This window comes from Lontra canadensis, unplaced genomic scaffold (assembly GCF_010015895.1).
Source record: "Lontra canadensis isolate GAN:19392208 unplaced genomic scaffold, GSC_riverotter_1.0 scaffold401, whole genome shotgun sequence".
Lineage (NCBI taxonomy): Eukaryota > Metazoa > Chordata > Mammalia > Carnivora > Mustelidae > Lontra > Lontra canadensis.
Genome location: NW_022631395.1, coordinates 64,468 through 80,711, shown reverse-complemented (window position 1 = coordinate 80,711; position 16,244 = coordinate 64,468).

Sequence of the window (16,244 nt, the reverse complement as noted above, 5' to 3'; positions counted from 1 at the left end):
GGGGCAGCATCATGAGGAAACAGTTACACTGCTTTAGGGGAGAGTGATTTTCCCCTTGACCTCCTCCTCTCTGAATGAATCAACTTTTGAAGAGCCGCTGGTTTTTCTTCCTTTTAACCAAGGCTTAATATGACCTTTGTTCATATTCTTAAAAGCAAGGGCAGTTAGGGTGGGTCTGCTGGGAGTGGACATGTGTTTTCTCTGGAGGAATCATTCTGATTTGTTTTAGATGTGCAAGATGCTCCTTGTTTTATGCCAGTACTTGGACATTTAAAATCAGTTGTGGTTTCTTACGCTTTTATGAATAGCATTTTCCTTCTAGATTTCTCTTTTTAAACTCCAAATAAACACATTCCTGCAGGTCAGAGAAAGTGTTTGATTTCTGAAAGCACAGGCTGAAGATTGTGGAAATGGTCACCAGTTAGTTGTTGGTTGAGGACAGCTGGTTGATGATCAGCTGGGGCCCTACACTTTCTAAATGATGTGGCTGCCTTGTCCTGATTAACTTGACTTGACATACGTCCGATATCCAAAAAGTTGTGGATACGACGGCCATAATTAAAACAAAATAAACCTAAAGCAGCGATACCAAATCCTCAGTACTAGCTAGAACAATATTGCGGTAGGATTGGATTTCCAAATACATGCTCATGTTTGCATTTTCAGATGACACTCTCGTTGTTCCTTTTCTTCAATACAGATCGCTACAGGAAGCAGACTCTGAGTAAGTGGTAGAGGGAAGAAGGTAAAACATGAGTGGAAGGAAAGGTAAAAAAGTAGGGAGAAGAATATGTTGCTGACAAGAAGACAGGATTTGGGCAATCCTTGCTAAGCTCATCCACTGGAGTACAGCCATAAAGTTTTACAAAAATAATCGTGGTAAGTCAAAAGGAAATTAGATATTGGATCACAGACTAGAACTGCCGTCACATACTTTTCTGATTCATATACCAGATGTTCTGCCAATGGACTATTGTCTGAGTGTTGGAAGGAGTTAGGTTTTTTTTTTTTTGAAAACTCTCCCAGATTAGTCAAGGATTTTATGTATATAAAGTGGTATTATTTGAGCTTATCTCCACTGCCCAAAGTTTGTTCAGCTTTTCACCAGCCACACAGCACTGGCCTCCTATTTCCATTTTTTCCTTTTATGAGATGGACTTGGACATGACAGATGCAAGCTTAGGATTCGTAAATTATCCTGAAGTTTATTCAGTGCCTTTCCTCAATGGAGCTTAAAGCAATAAAAACATAAATTTTATCTTCTTTAGCCCTGGAGCATCGCTAAAAAGCAACAAGGAATGATGGCTTGCCACATGGGTTATGCTCATGCCAGAGAAGTGGAGAGAGGTTTGAAATTGCTTTATTGAGTATCCCAGAATCAGGAAAGGCAGAGTCTTTGTTCTGTGGGCTGCTGACCTCTGCATTAACCTTCATCCCTTAGATTACGCCATTTCTAAATACATTTATTCTCTTAGTATTTCCATAATTGCTTAGCATTTGATAGGCTTCTTCCTTGATATTTTTAACATAACGTCTCAGTTGCATATTAAGGTAAGGAAGAATATGCTTGCTACATGCAGCAACACTCTCATTACTGGTGGCTGTGCCCCCCACTGGTCTGAGGAAAGGTGTACCTGCATTATGCGTTTTATATCTGAATGGTCATTGTATTTTCTTCTCTTGTAGAACAATGTGAACAGTCATTTTAAGGACAATAAAAAGTTGAAGATTTTCTGTTTCCTCTCTCTTTATTTTTATGTATGTGTGTGTATGTGTGTTTTACTCTCTTTTAAAAAATATAATTGACTGTATCTGTTAACACATTCCGTTCTGTTTTAGACAGTCCTGTTTGTCCCCCAAAGCACCCTAGTAGACTAGGTTTCTTGGTTTAGGAAAGTGGGATTTGAATGCCATAACTTGGCAGACAGTGAGAGATTTGCAAGGTGGTCATTGTATTTTCTTCCAGAATGTAAGTCAGCAGAGGTGTCTTATTGCTTATGCAGTAATATTTTTATTGAGGAAAAGGGAGGCTTCTGAGGGAATTATGAGCCACAATAGGGCTGGTCTTACCAAAATGACGGTGAACATTACAGTTAGTATCAGACCAAAGAATCTCTATGGGCTCTCACTTTTCTTTAACGATCTAGTCCATTTATAGTCACTCAGCACACCATAATTGAACACCTGTTCTGTTGATCTCATGGAACTAGCTGTATTAGGCAGATTAGATGCTGTCCCTGGGCCTCAGTGAATAGTCTTGTCTTACGTGGGAGACAGGCCCGTAAGCTGTTAGAATTACCCTGCTTTGTGGTGAATGTGGTGATATTCAAGGACATCAGGTTATGCTTTGGTGCACAGAAAAGGAATTACTCAACTCTCCTCTGGTGGCTGCTGTCGGTGCTCTCTCTCTGCCCAAATCCCAGCAACTCCCCTTCCCTGGGCACCCTAACCTCATCTGGGTGCTTTTCTTTCTAAGTGGCCCAGGCTCTCTAGGGGAGCTGCACTCATGCTACTGGAGCCTCTTTGCCCCACGCACACTTAGAGAACTGGAAGTGCCTGGGATTTTTGTATCCCCTGGTGACCTTTGGACAATGAGTGATGCTGGACAACACAAGCCTGTCTGTCTTGCCTGAGTCCAGACAAATCTAGAGGTGTACCATAGATCCCATACTGCTCTGTGGGGGCATTTTGAGGTTAGGCTGGTAGGACAAGTAGAGTCCCTTGTTGATTATCTTAAACATCTTTCTGGCACTGATAATGTTCTAAGACCTGAAAAAGCACTGGTTTTTCATAGGCGTGCCATAGGGACCGTGGGCGGGAGACAGGTATCAGACGGGTGACAGAATTGGTAGGGAATAAGTGGCTGAGTGAAGCCTGTTAGTGCCCCTCTTAGAGAGTTTGCTCTAGTTTCTGAGCTGATCCTCGAAATAAGAATTCTTGTGTATGGGGTAGTGGGAGAAGGAAAGATGCATCGAAATGATAGTTGATGAGTGGTCTCTGGGGCATGGACAGGAAGGAGGAGCTTTGGGGGAATGGAGACAAGGAGTCTAGAATTTCTCATGCTGTGGTCTATATGATAAATTTTTATGAGACCCAAGACGTATTGAGTCTGATTCAATTGTTAGATAAATATCTAAGTGGACCTGATCAAAATTTGAAGGAGGCGAATGTTTTCAGTTAGGTCTAAGGTATTTGCATGTCCCTCAAGTTCAGTTTTTTTAAAAAAAATTAAGATCATACTAGCTGTTGAAACATTAACTTAATGGCTTAATCCAATTTAGGTTTATTTCTTGTTTTCATTGCATACAGAATGGGTATTAATGGTCAGTGAGCCTCTCTCTTCCAATTGGTGATTTAGGGATCCAGGTTCCTTCCGCGTTGTGAATCAGCCATTTTCAACATGATTGAATACATGCTCATCTTACAAGAAGCTGGTGGTAGAGGGGAAGAGGCCATGAAGATACTGAGTGGAAGGTTTGGTCTGGTTCCAGGAACTATCTCTGTCACTTCTGCTCCCGTTCCATTGGCTAAAGCTCAGTCATGTGGCTAAGCCTAACCACAGGGAAGACTGGGATGTATAGTCCAGCTCTGTGCCCAGAAAGAAGAGGAAATGGGTTTGGCCATCAGCTGGGAATCCCAGCCACACCTTCTAAGGTGAAATATGGGACAGTAACTTTGAGGTCGTCTAAATTCTAGGAGATTGCTTTTGGACACAGCACAATGGAAATTTTAAAATGCCATTGGTAGCCTGCAGTTTATTCTCTAGGAGTCTTTTTAATTAACAGCTTAATTGGATAATTTAATCCCCTTTAGAATTGGAGATATAAAAATGAAAACGAGATAGTCCCTGTGATCTGACAATACTGTGCTTTAATAAACACACCAAAGTGAGCCCGGAAATGAGCACCACAAAAGCATTACTATAATTTGTGATCAGTGAAAGAAAACCTGATCTATAATTTTAATTATTTCTAAATGGTTTAGATACATGTTTCGTTTGAATGTGCATTTTGTTTTGTTAATTGCCTCAAGTAGAAAGATAATGGAATATAAGATTCTGTGGCTATGCCATGTATGTATAATACATTCTAAGCTTTTAAAATATATTCCATTGAGACAGTAAATAAAACAACCTATGAAATAAAGTCTTGGGCTGTATCTTCTAGTATTTTTAGAGAATTCAGTGAAAATTGTTTTTACTTCTCCATTATGAGATGAGAAATTACTCCTCATATTCTTATTTTGTGCTTTCTCTACTTGAAAGACAAACTGAGAATTAGAGTCCAAGGAACAAAGATGAGTATTCATCTACAAACCATAGAAGTCCTGTTTGTGTTAATTCTGGCTTGAGATCCATTTTATAGAGAATGAAGAACCGAGTGATTAAATTACAATCCCCCATATAAAAGCTACCTAAAATACTGAGCGTCATTTCTGCTGGCAGGTGGGCTGAAACGTCTGCAGATGTCCTAGGCAAGAAGAGACGTATAGTTTACCATCTAGAAATACACTCTGGCAATTTTCAAACTGACTTAGTAGTCAGTGGAATCAATACCTTATAGTTGCACAATCCTCCCACCCCATTGACATTTGATGAACGAAGAAAATAAGCCTAGAGCAAACTTATATTAAAATTGACTGGATTTTCAATTGACATTTGTAAATGATTTTTTTTTCCCTAATAACAATCTTGATGAAAATGGCTTCCATTTCTGGAGACCCACCACGTGTAGGCCCTCTGCTAGGGTCTTCCATGCTTTACAGCCAATCCTCACAACAATCTTGTAAAGAATTGTTGCTGTTTCTTCACAGGTGAGGAATCCTTACTTGATTCACCACATTAGTGATTAGAGGAGCCAGGAATAAAGTTAATTTTGTCTGACTTCGAAGTCCATTCTCCAGTGGTCTACTGGGCATATGGAATAATGTTCACAAACCCAATTTTAACCTGTGACTTACTGAAGAATTCACATTATGTTCCAGAGTCATCTGTTAGAAAATAACGTGAAGAAAGGAGTCCGTTCACAGGTATTTGTACTTGATGGTAGTTCTGTCCTGAGTCCTCCAGAAACCTCTCTACAACCTGCCCTTCACTGATGATGCCGGCTACCATTCAGTGATCTTGTCCCATGTGCCAGGTGTGCACCAAATATTCTATTTTCATTTTCTAATCATTCCAATCATTCAGAAACCTATTATCCCCATTTTATAGATAAGGGAACTGAAGTTAATGACTTGCCCTTGATTATATTTAGCTAGCAAGTAGCAGGGCCAAATTTGTGTCCCAATTTTATGCATGTGTTCCCTTGGGCAGACATAGAGCTTTGATGACCTTAAGTCCGGGATTTCTGGGCTGAGCTATCCCCCCATTTCAGTTAGTGGATTCCCCCTAAATGTACCTGTGTTCAGTCCTGTGACTGCCCGTGCACTCTCTGTTCATTCTTCTAACACCAGAATGTCTGCCAGTCACTTCTCCACAGAATAAAACCTTTGTGACCCTGCCTCTGGGCTGTTGAGGGCATGTGACTACAGTTACAGACTTTAAAGCAATAACCTTGTATTTAACCCTACCATGACTACTGACATTCACTGGGATTTGGAGTGTCCAAGGCTTGAGACCTGTGGTATTCTACAAGCAGCTTTAGCTTTTTTTTTAAATTAACATATAATGCATTATTTGCTTCAGGGGTACAGGTCTATGAACCATCAATCTTACACAGTTCACAGCATTCACCATAGCACACACCTTCCCGAATGTCCATAACCCAGCCACCCTATCCCTCCCCTCCCACCTCCCAGCAACCCTCAGTTTGTTTCCTGGATTAAGAGCCTCTTACCGTTTGTCTCCCTTCCCGGTCCCATCTTGTTTCATTTTTTCCCTCCCTACCCCTCACAAACCCCCACATGGCCTCTCAAATTTCCTCATATCTGAAATAACACCTGATAATTGTCTTTCTCTAATTGACTTATTTCGTTTAGCATAATAACCTCTAGTTCTATCCACATCATTGCAAATGGTAGGATTTCATCTTTTTGATGGCTGCATAGTATTCCATTGTATGTATGCAAATAAATATTTTTACACCGCATCTTCCTTATCCATTAATCTGGTGATGGACATTTAGGTTCTTTCTATAGTTTGGCTATTGTGGACATTGCTGCTATAAATATTCAGGTGTATGTGCCTCTTCAGATTATTACATTTGTATCTTTAGGGTAAATACCCAGTAGTGCAATTGCTGGTCATAGGGTAGCTCTATTTTCAACTTTTTGAGGAACCTCCATGCTGTTTTCCAGAGTGGCTACACCAGTTTGCATTCCCACCAACAATGTAGGAGAGTTCCCCTTTCTCTGCATCTTTGCCAACATCTGTCATTTCCTGATTTGTTAATTCTAGCCAATTTGACTGGTATGAGGTGGTATCTCACTGTGGTTTTATCTATATTTCCCTGATGGTGAGTGATGTTGAGTACTTTTTCATGTGTCGGTAGGCCATTTGGATGTCTTCTTTGCAGAAATGTCTGTTCATGTCTTCTGCCCATTTCTTGATTGGATTATTTGTTCTTTGGGTGTTGAGCTGGATAAGTTCTTTATAGATTTTGGATACTAGCCCTTTTTCTGATACGTCACTTGCAAATATCTTCTCCCATTCTGTCGATTGTCTTCTAGTTTTGTTGACCATTTTCTTTGCTGTGCTAAAGCTTTTGATTTTGATGAAGTCCCAATAGTTCATTTTGTCCTTGCTTCCCTTTCCTTTGGCGATGTTTCTAGGAAGAAGTTGCTGCGTCTGATGTTGAAGAAGTTGCTGCCTGTCTTTTCCGCAAGGATTTTTGATGGATTCCTGTCTCGTATCGAGGTCTTTCATCCATTTCGAGTCTGTTTTTGTGTGTGGTGTAAGGAAATGGCCCAGTTTCATTTTTCTGCATGTGGCTGTCCAATTTTCCCAACAACATTTGTTGAAGAGACTGTCTTTTTTTCCATTGGATATTCTTTCCTGCTTTGTCAAAGATTAGTTGACCATAGAGTTGAGGGTCTATTTCTGGGCTCTTTATTCTGTTACATTGATCTATGTGTCTGTTTTTGTGCCAGTACCATACTGTCTTGATGATTATAGCTTTGTAATAGAGGTTGAAGTCTGGAATTGTGATGTTACCAACTTTGGTTTTCTTTTGCAACATTCCTCTGGCTATTCGGGGTCTCTTCCGATTCTGTATAAATTTTAGGATTATTTGTTCCATTTCTTTGAAAAAAATGGATGGTATTTTGATAAGGATTGCATTAAATGTGTATATTGCTTTAGGTAGCATAGACATTTCCACAATATTTGTTCTTCCAATCCATAAGCGTGAAACACATTTCCATTTCTTTGTGTCTTCCTCACTTTCATGAGTACTTTATAGTTTTCTGAGTACAGATTCCTTGCCTCTTTGTTTAGGTTTATTCCTAGGTATCTTATGGCTTTGGGTGCAATTGTAAATGAGATTGATTCCTTAATTTCTCTTTCTTCTGTCTTGCTGTTGGTATATAGGAATGCAACTGATTTCTGTGCATTGATTTTATATCCTGACACTTTTCTGAATTCCTGTATGAGTTCTAACAATGTTGGGATGGAGTCTTTTGGGTTTTCCACATAAAGTATCATATCATCTGCAAAGAGTGAGAGTTTGACTTCTTTGCCAATTTAGATGCCTTTTACTTCTTTTGTTGTTTGATTACTGAGGCTAGGACATCTAGTAGTATGTTGAATAGCAGTGATCATAGTGTACAGCCCTGCCATGTTCCTGACCTTAGGGGAAAAGCTCTCAGTTTTTCCCCATTGAGAATGTTATTCACTGTGGGTTTTTCATAGATGGCTTTGATGATATTGATGTGTGTACTCTCCATCTCTACGCTGTGAAGGGTTTTGATCAAGAAAGGATGCTGTACTTTGTCAAATGCTTTTTCAGCATCTATTGAGAGTATCATATGGTTCTTGTTCTTTCTTTTGTTAATATATTGTTCACAGTGATTGATTTCTGGATGTTGAACCACCCTTGCAGCCCAGGAATAAATTCTACTTGGTCATTAAAAGGAATAATCCTTTTAATGTACTGTTGGAGCCTACTGGCTAGTATTTTGGTGAGAATTTTTGCATCCATGTTCATCAAGGATATTGGTCTGTAATTCTCCTTTTTGGTGGTGTCTTTGGTTTTGGGATCAAGGTAGTGCTGTCCTCATAAAATTAGGGAGTTTTTCTTTCATTTCTATTTTTTGGAACAGTTTCAGGTTCTTCTTTAAATGTTTGGTAGAATTTCCCTGGGAAGAAGTCTGGCCCTGGGCTCTTATTTGTTGGGAGATTTTTTAAAAAAGATTTTATTTTTTTATTTATTTAACAGAGAGAGAGAGAGAGAGATCACAAGTAGGCAGAAAGGCAGACAGAGGGTGAGGGGAAAGCAGGCTCCCCACTGAGGAGAGATTCCTGATGTGGGGCTCAATCCCAGGACCCTGAGACCATGACCTGAGCCGAAGGCAGAGGCTTAACCCATTGAGCCATCCAGGTGCCCCTTGTTGGGAGATTTTTGATGACTGCTTCAATCTCCTTACTAGTTATGGGTCTGTTTAGGTTTTCTATTTCTTCCTGGTTCGGTTTGGTAGTTTATATGTCTCTAGCAATGCATCTATGTCCTCCAGATTGTCAAGTTTGCTGATGTATAGTTGGTCATAATATGTTGTTATAGTTGTTTGCATTTCTTTGGTGTTGGTTGTGATCTTCTCTCTTCCATTCATGATTTTATTAATTTGGGTCCTTTCTCTTTTCTTTTTGATCAGTCTGGCCAGGGGGTTATCAATCTTACTAATTCTTTCAAAGAACCAGCTCCTAGTTTTGTTGATCTGTTCTACTATTCTTTTGGTTTCTATTTCATTGATTTCTGTTCTAATATTTATTATTTCTCTTCCCCTGCTGGGTTTGGGCTTTCTTTGCTGTTCTTTCTCTAGCTCTTTTAGGTGCAGGGTTAGGTTGTGTACTTGAGACCTTTCTTGTTTCTTGAGAAAGGTTTGTATTGCTATATAATTTCCTCTCAGGACCACCTTTGCTGTGTCCCAGAGATTTTGAACAGTTTTGCTTTCATTTTCATTTGTTTCCATGAATTTTTAAAATTCTTCTTTAACTTTTTGGTTGACTCATTCATTGTTCAGTAGGATGCTCTTTAGCCTCCATATTTTTGAGCTCTTTCCAACTTTCCTCTTGTGGTTGAGTTCTAGTTTCAAAGCCTTGTGGTCTGGAAATATTTAGGCAATGATCCCAGTCTTTTGGTACTGGTTGAGACCTGATTTGTGACCCAAGATGTGATCTATTCTGGAGAATGTTCCATGTGCACTAGAGAAGAATGTATATTCTGTTGCTTTGGGATGGACTGTTCTGAATATATCTGTGATGTCCATCTGATCCAGTGTGTCATTTAAAGCCTTTATTTCCTTGTGGATCTTTTGCTTAGATGATTTGTCCCTTTTAGTGAGGGGGGTATTAAAGTCCCCTACAACTATTATTGTATTATTGTCAATGTGTTTCTTTGATTTTGTTATTAATTGGTTTATATAATTGGCTGCTCCCATGTTAGGGGCATAGCTATTCAAAGTTGTTAGATCTTCTTGTTGAATAGACCCTTTAAGTATGATATAGTGTCCTTCCTCATCTCTTATAGTCTTTGGCTTAAAACCTAATTTATCTGATATAAGGATTGCCACCACTCCTTTCTTTTGATGTCCATTAGCATGGTAAATTATTTTCCATGCCCTCACTTTAAATCTGGAGGTGTCTTTGGGTCTCAAATGAGTTTCTTGCAGACAGCATATTGGTAGGTCTTATTTTTTAATCCATTCTGACACCCTGTGTCTTTTGATTGGGGGCATTTAGCCCATTTACATTCAGGGTAACTATTGAAAGATATGAATTTAGTGCCACTGTATTGCCTCTAAGGTGACTGTTACTGTACATTGTCTCTGTACCTTCCTGGTTTGTTACTTTTAGGCTTCCCCTTTGCTTAGAGGACCCCTTTCAATATTTCCTGTAGGGCTGGTTTGGTGTTTGCAAATTCTTTTAGTTTCTGTTAGTCCTGGAAGCTTTTTATCTCTCCTTCTATTTTCAATGACAGCCTAGCTGGATATAATATTCTTGGCTGCATATTTTTCTCATTTAGTGCTCTAAATATATCATTCCAGTCCGTTCTGGCCTGCCAGGTCTCTGGGGATAGGTCTGCTGCCAATCAATATTTCTACTATTGTAGTTTACAGTCTTCTTGTCCTGAGCTGCTTTCAGGATTTTCTCTTTGACTCTGAGACTTGTAAGTTTTACTCTTAGATGATGGGGTATTGACCTGTTTTTATTGATTTTGAGGGGGGTTCTCTCTGCCTCCTGGATTTTGATGCTTGTTCCCTTCACCAAATTAGGGAAATTCTCTACTATATTTTTCTCCAATTTTCTGTCCCTCTCTCTGTTTCTTCTTCTGGGATCCGAATTGTCCTAATATTTTTTTGTCTTATGGTATCACTTACCTCATGAATTCTCCCCTCGTGGTTCAGTAGTTGTTTATCTCTCTTTTTATCAGCTTCTTTAGGGGCCATCATTTGGTCTTCTATATCACTAATTCTCTTTTCCACCTTATTTATCCTAGCAGTAAGAGCCTCCATATTTTATTGCATCTCATTAACAGCTTTTTAAATTTCAACTTGGTTAGATTTTAGTTCTTTTATTTCTCCAGAAAATAATTTTATTGCTACAGAAATGGATTCTCCATGTATCTTCTATGCTTTTTCTTTGAGCCCAGTTAGCACCTTGATAATCATCATTCTGAACTCTAGATCTGACATCTTCCTAATGTCCATATTGATTAGGTCCCTAGCCATCAATACCGCCTCCTGTGTTCTTTTTTTTTTTTTTTAGAGATGAGTTTTTCTGCCTTGTCATTTTATCCGGATAAGAACAGATGAATGAGAGAACAAAATATCAAAAGGGTAGCACCGACCCCAGAAAAATATACACTAACCAAATTGGAAAAGACCCGAAACTGGAAGAAGAAAGGAAAAAAAATATATATATACATACATATATGTATATATATATATACATACACTGGTGAATAGAACAGAGCCACACACATGATTTTGGGTATATTTTGGTCTGTTAGAAGAAACTGTGTCCCAAAATTTTAAGGAAAGAAAAACATATATATATATACACAAAGATAAGGGTAAGCACGATGAAGGGATGGAGTATGACTGTAAAGAAGAAAATTTAAAAAGATTCTAAAAAGGGAATTGATAAGAAGTTGGTTGAAAAAAGAATAAAAGAGGAAAGAATGTGATCAGGCTAGAGACTAGAACAAAGCCATGTGCTAGATTTACAGTATATTTTGATCTGTTAGAAGAAACTGTATCCCAAAATTTTAAAGAAAGAAAAACCTGTATGTTTACAAAAAATACGGCTAAATACAACGAAGGGATAGAATATGACTATAACAATGAAAATTAAAAAGATCTTTAAAAGATATTAATAAGATAAAATAGTTAAGAATGTCAAAATAGGAAAGTGGAAAAAAATTTTAAAAATAGAATAAGAAAAAAATAAAATTTAAAAAATTTAACTTTGAAAGACTAAACAGTCATGGGAAAATAGCCATGAATTCCATTTGTTGTATTCGCATATATCTGAGGTTTTGTAGTTCTCATCAATCGGTAAACTTGGTCTTGGCTGGATGTTCTTGTTGATCTGGCAGAGGGGCCTGTTGCAGTGATTCTCAAATGTCTTTGCCCGAGGCAGAATTGCACCACGCTTGCCAGGGGCCGGGCTAAGTAATCCACTCGGGTTCGCTTTCGGAGCTTTTTATCCCTGAGCGCTTTCCGTAGAGTCCGGAGGACGGGAATGAAGATGGCGGCCTCCCAGTCTCCGGCCCGGAGGAGCCGAGAGCCCGGGGCCCCACGCCTCAGTGTGCTCTTAGAGAAAAGCAGTCAATCCCTCCCATCTCCCTGGTCTCCGGCCGCACTCCAAGCTCACCCGGCCTGTGACTGAGCGTTTCTGTCTCTGGCGCACAGCCCCATTTGGAGTCTCCAAACCCGGCAGATTCCTGTGGCGCACTGCTGTGCCACTCCCCCCAGGGAAGGAAGGTGAATCTCCCCGGATCTGCTGCTTGTTGGATCCCTGCTTGAAGAGCAGTGGTCTGACTGTGCCTTGGATCACAGTTCAAAGTAACTCCAAGTTGAGAGCTCATTCTTCAGCTCTGTCTCTGCAGCCAGCTTCCCAGCTCTGATACCTGGCAGCTCTGCCACACTCAGACACCCCTGGTCTTTCAGTTACCCTGCAGGTCCTGAGACCACACTGTCCCCACGAGGGCTCCAAACCACCCCACCCCACCCCACCCCCCTGCTTAGGTTTGGAGCAACATCCCTCAGCGGAGCTGACTTCTAAAAGTTCTGATTTTGTGCTCTGCTGCTCTACCGCTTGCCGGGAGCTGCCCCCCCGCCCCGCCTGTGGTCTGTCTTCCTGTATATCGCCTCAGATTCACTCCTCTGAACGTCCTACCTTCTAGAAAGTGGTCACTTTTCTGTTCCTAGAATTGCTGCTCTTCTTCTCTTCTATCTCCTATTGATAATGTAGGTGTTCAGAATGGTTTGATAACTAGCTGAACTCCTGGGGACCTGATGATATTAGGTCTTCTAGTCCCCCACCATCTTGCTCCTCCTCCCTAGCTTGCTTTTAGGAGCGGGGGTGGTCTATTATTTTGGCCCCTTTGGGCTTATTATACCTTTTTTTACACTTCTGTCTTTTCTTGTGAGAGAGAGTGTAGATCAATATCTGAGTCACTGGAAGTCTACATTTTGTTTTCTAATGGGAAAATAGAACAAAAATTTATTTTGAAAGAAATGCTGCTATATAGTTCTATACTGAATTTATTGTCTCTACCCAGCAATGTCTATAACTAAAGAGCCTACAGCTTCCTTTAAACTGCTAAATATTGGGAGGTTTCATTTTATGCAGAAGCCAATTCCACTTTTTCATAGTTGTTTTAATAAAACAAGAATCATTAACATTTGGTATTTTCCATTTCTCCCAAAGACATATAACTTAGTCTTGGGAGAATTCATTTGAGATGAGAGGAGTGGATCTCTGTCTACCTTCCAGAGTTGCTTAGGAATATGTCTAAGAGAATGCTAGAGTGGATTTGTCACGAATGTTTACTGTAGAATAAGAAAGAAAAACCAACTATTATTTAACTTCTGCCTACAACACGTGAGGCACAGTGCTAGCTGTCATACTAAATCTGGTGCTTTGGTGACCCCAAGCCCAAACTTCACAAACAATACAGGAAGAACAGCATTGTCATTCCTATGTTTTAAAATCCTTCAGTGATCTCTCCATAGCATTTACAATAAAGTCCAAACAACTTACGCTGACCTAAAGGCACTGCATGACCTGGCTCTCCATTTTTCCCTTGTCCTGTCTCTGTTGCTGTTTTCCTAGTTACACTTGTCTTCTTTCCATTTCTCAAACTTACTAAGCTTTCTCCTAACTTCTCAGTCTCGGACCTTACTGCTTTGCTTGAAATGGTCTTCGCATGTCTTTCGTATGACTCCAGCACAGACAGAGTCCCTCACCTTACCTTCCATCACCTCACCTAGCTTACACCGTCCTAGATCTGACTGCACTTTCCAGTTTCCTTCCTTCCTTCTTCCCCCTCCCCCTATCCTCCCCCCTCCACACACACTCATTTTTCTTTCTTTCTTTCTTGGCCCTTGTTGATAAGTAAAAATTTCCTCTGGTGCAGTCATGACAAATCCACTCTAACATTCTCCTAGACATATTCCTAGGCAACTCTGGAAGGTAGACAGAGATCCACTCCTCTCATCTCAAATGAATTCTCCCAAGACTAAGTTATAGGTCTTCAGGAGAAATGGAAAATACCAAATGTTCATGATGCTTGTTTTATTAACATAACTGTGAACAAATAGGATTGGCTTCTGTATAAAATAAAACTTCCCTGTACTCAGATAAGAGCATCCCTTAGCTGTTGAGGAAGAAGAAAGAGGCTAGTGTGGCTAGAGCAGAGTGGGGTGAGAAAGAGTAGAGAACAGGATGATGTCAGAATGAAAGCAGGCGTTCAGATTGTTGATGGTCCTGTGGGCCTTTGTTAGAACTCTTGTCTTCACTCTGTGTAAGATGGGAAGCCAGTGGAGGCTTTGGAGCAGAAAAGTGACAAGATCTGACTTGTGATTTCTAGGGTGATTCTGGCCATGCTGAGAATGAACCGTGGATGGACAAGGGAAGAAGAAGGAAGACCAGTCAGGATGATGTTGCAGTCATCCAGGTGAGAGACCATGGCAGCTATGTCCAAGAGAGTCACAGGGGAAGTAGTGACCAAAGGATCAATAATAAAATTTAAGAAAAACTCCTTTGAAATCTTGCTACCTTAAAATTTCCAATTATTTCTTTTGTATGTGTTCTCTTCCATGTTGCTCCCTGGCTCCATGCATGGTGTAATTTTAGAGCATAATGATTTTGCATGGTTTTTCATTTAAGAGTATTGGCAGGTATCCATGATGCTTTATGATCTTCCATTTTAATGGCAGTGTAACGTTCTTTAGAGTTTCTGTGGCATATTTTATTCAGTCATTTCTTTAGTGTTAGAAATTTATTATTTCATGTTAAACTATTGTAAGTAATAGAGATAAATAACGTGTAGAGTTTTTTCCTTTGCACTTCTCAAATATATAAAAGTGTGATTAGTTGTTTTACTAATTAGCTTTTTGGCTTTTTACTTCTCTTGATGTAAATTACCCACCTATCAATGTCCTTTGTCTATCAAGCTCTTAAGATCTTGATTTTTTTTCTTTTCAGTTATAAGAGATTTTTATTGCTTATTATTTGTACTTATTTATTTAAATAGAAAAAATTCTACTGCTATGCTTTCATTCTTATCTTTGTTTTTTGGCAATTAGCAGTGTTCTTCTGTAAGGTAGCAGAGACTGGCAGAATGCTCCACTTCATTTGATTTGCCTTGCTGGAATAAACTTTATACAAGGGAGTATTTTAAAAAGTTTGTACAAATTTAGGATGAATACACTGTTAAATGCATATCAGTTAGCTGAATAAATATTTCTTGAACTATTGAACTGCTTGCTAGATACTTGCTGGGAATACAATGATGAATAAGAGTTCTAGCTCCCAATTATTTAACAATTTAAAAAATTACAATTCATAAGGAAAAGTAGATATGTAAGTAACAATTTCAACAGTGTAATATATCATAGAATAGAGGTGAATGCAGGGTTCTTTGGAAACAGGACTGGATAAAACTATTTATAGAACTCAGCAATGAAATAATTACAATGCCCTCAGCTGTGAAATCAAAATAATAATAAGAAACAAATAAGGCAGACAACTCAATAGGAAATTGGGCAGATGACAAACTTGTTCATGAGAGGATATGCAAATTCCCAACAAATATATGAAAAGGTGTTTAACTTCACTAGTCATTAAGGAAATGCAAATTAAAACCACAATGGGATTCATTTATATACCCCTCTCTGTAGGGTGGCTAAAATAAAAAAGGATTTAGACAAGCAGAACTCTCACATGCTGCTGGTGAGATTATAAATTGACATGACCACTTTGGGAAACTATTAGCCCATATCTTCCAAGGCTAAATAGACGTACATCCTGTGACCCAGCAAGTCCACCTCTAGGTATTAAGCTGACATCTTCGTAGATGGAAAATGGCCAAATATTGGCAATTTCATATTGCTTAACCTAATGTAAGTTCGGTAGAAGGGCACACATATGTTCTCCAAAAGACATGTAGGAGAATGTTCATAGAACACTTTGTAATAGAGTTTTTTTTTGTGTGATAACTCATACTCTTTGTAATAACCCCAAACTGAAAGCTATGCAGATGTCCATCAACAGTGCAGCCAGTAAGTAACTGAATATTTGTCTATAATAATAGGAATGAACAAACAACTACGTACAAAGGAGTGGTCATCAGAAACATAATACTGAACAAAAGAAGCTAAACACAAAGGAAAACATACTTTATGATTCCATTTATTTGAAATATAAAAATATGTAAAACTAGCCTGTGCTAAGTCAAAGGAATGGTTGCCCTTTGAGGGTTAGTGACTGGAAGTTCCCAGAAAGGGGGCTTTTGAGGTATTGGTAATATTAGAATGCTGTTTAATTTAATGACTTGTGTACTTTTATATATGTATATTTC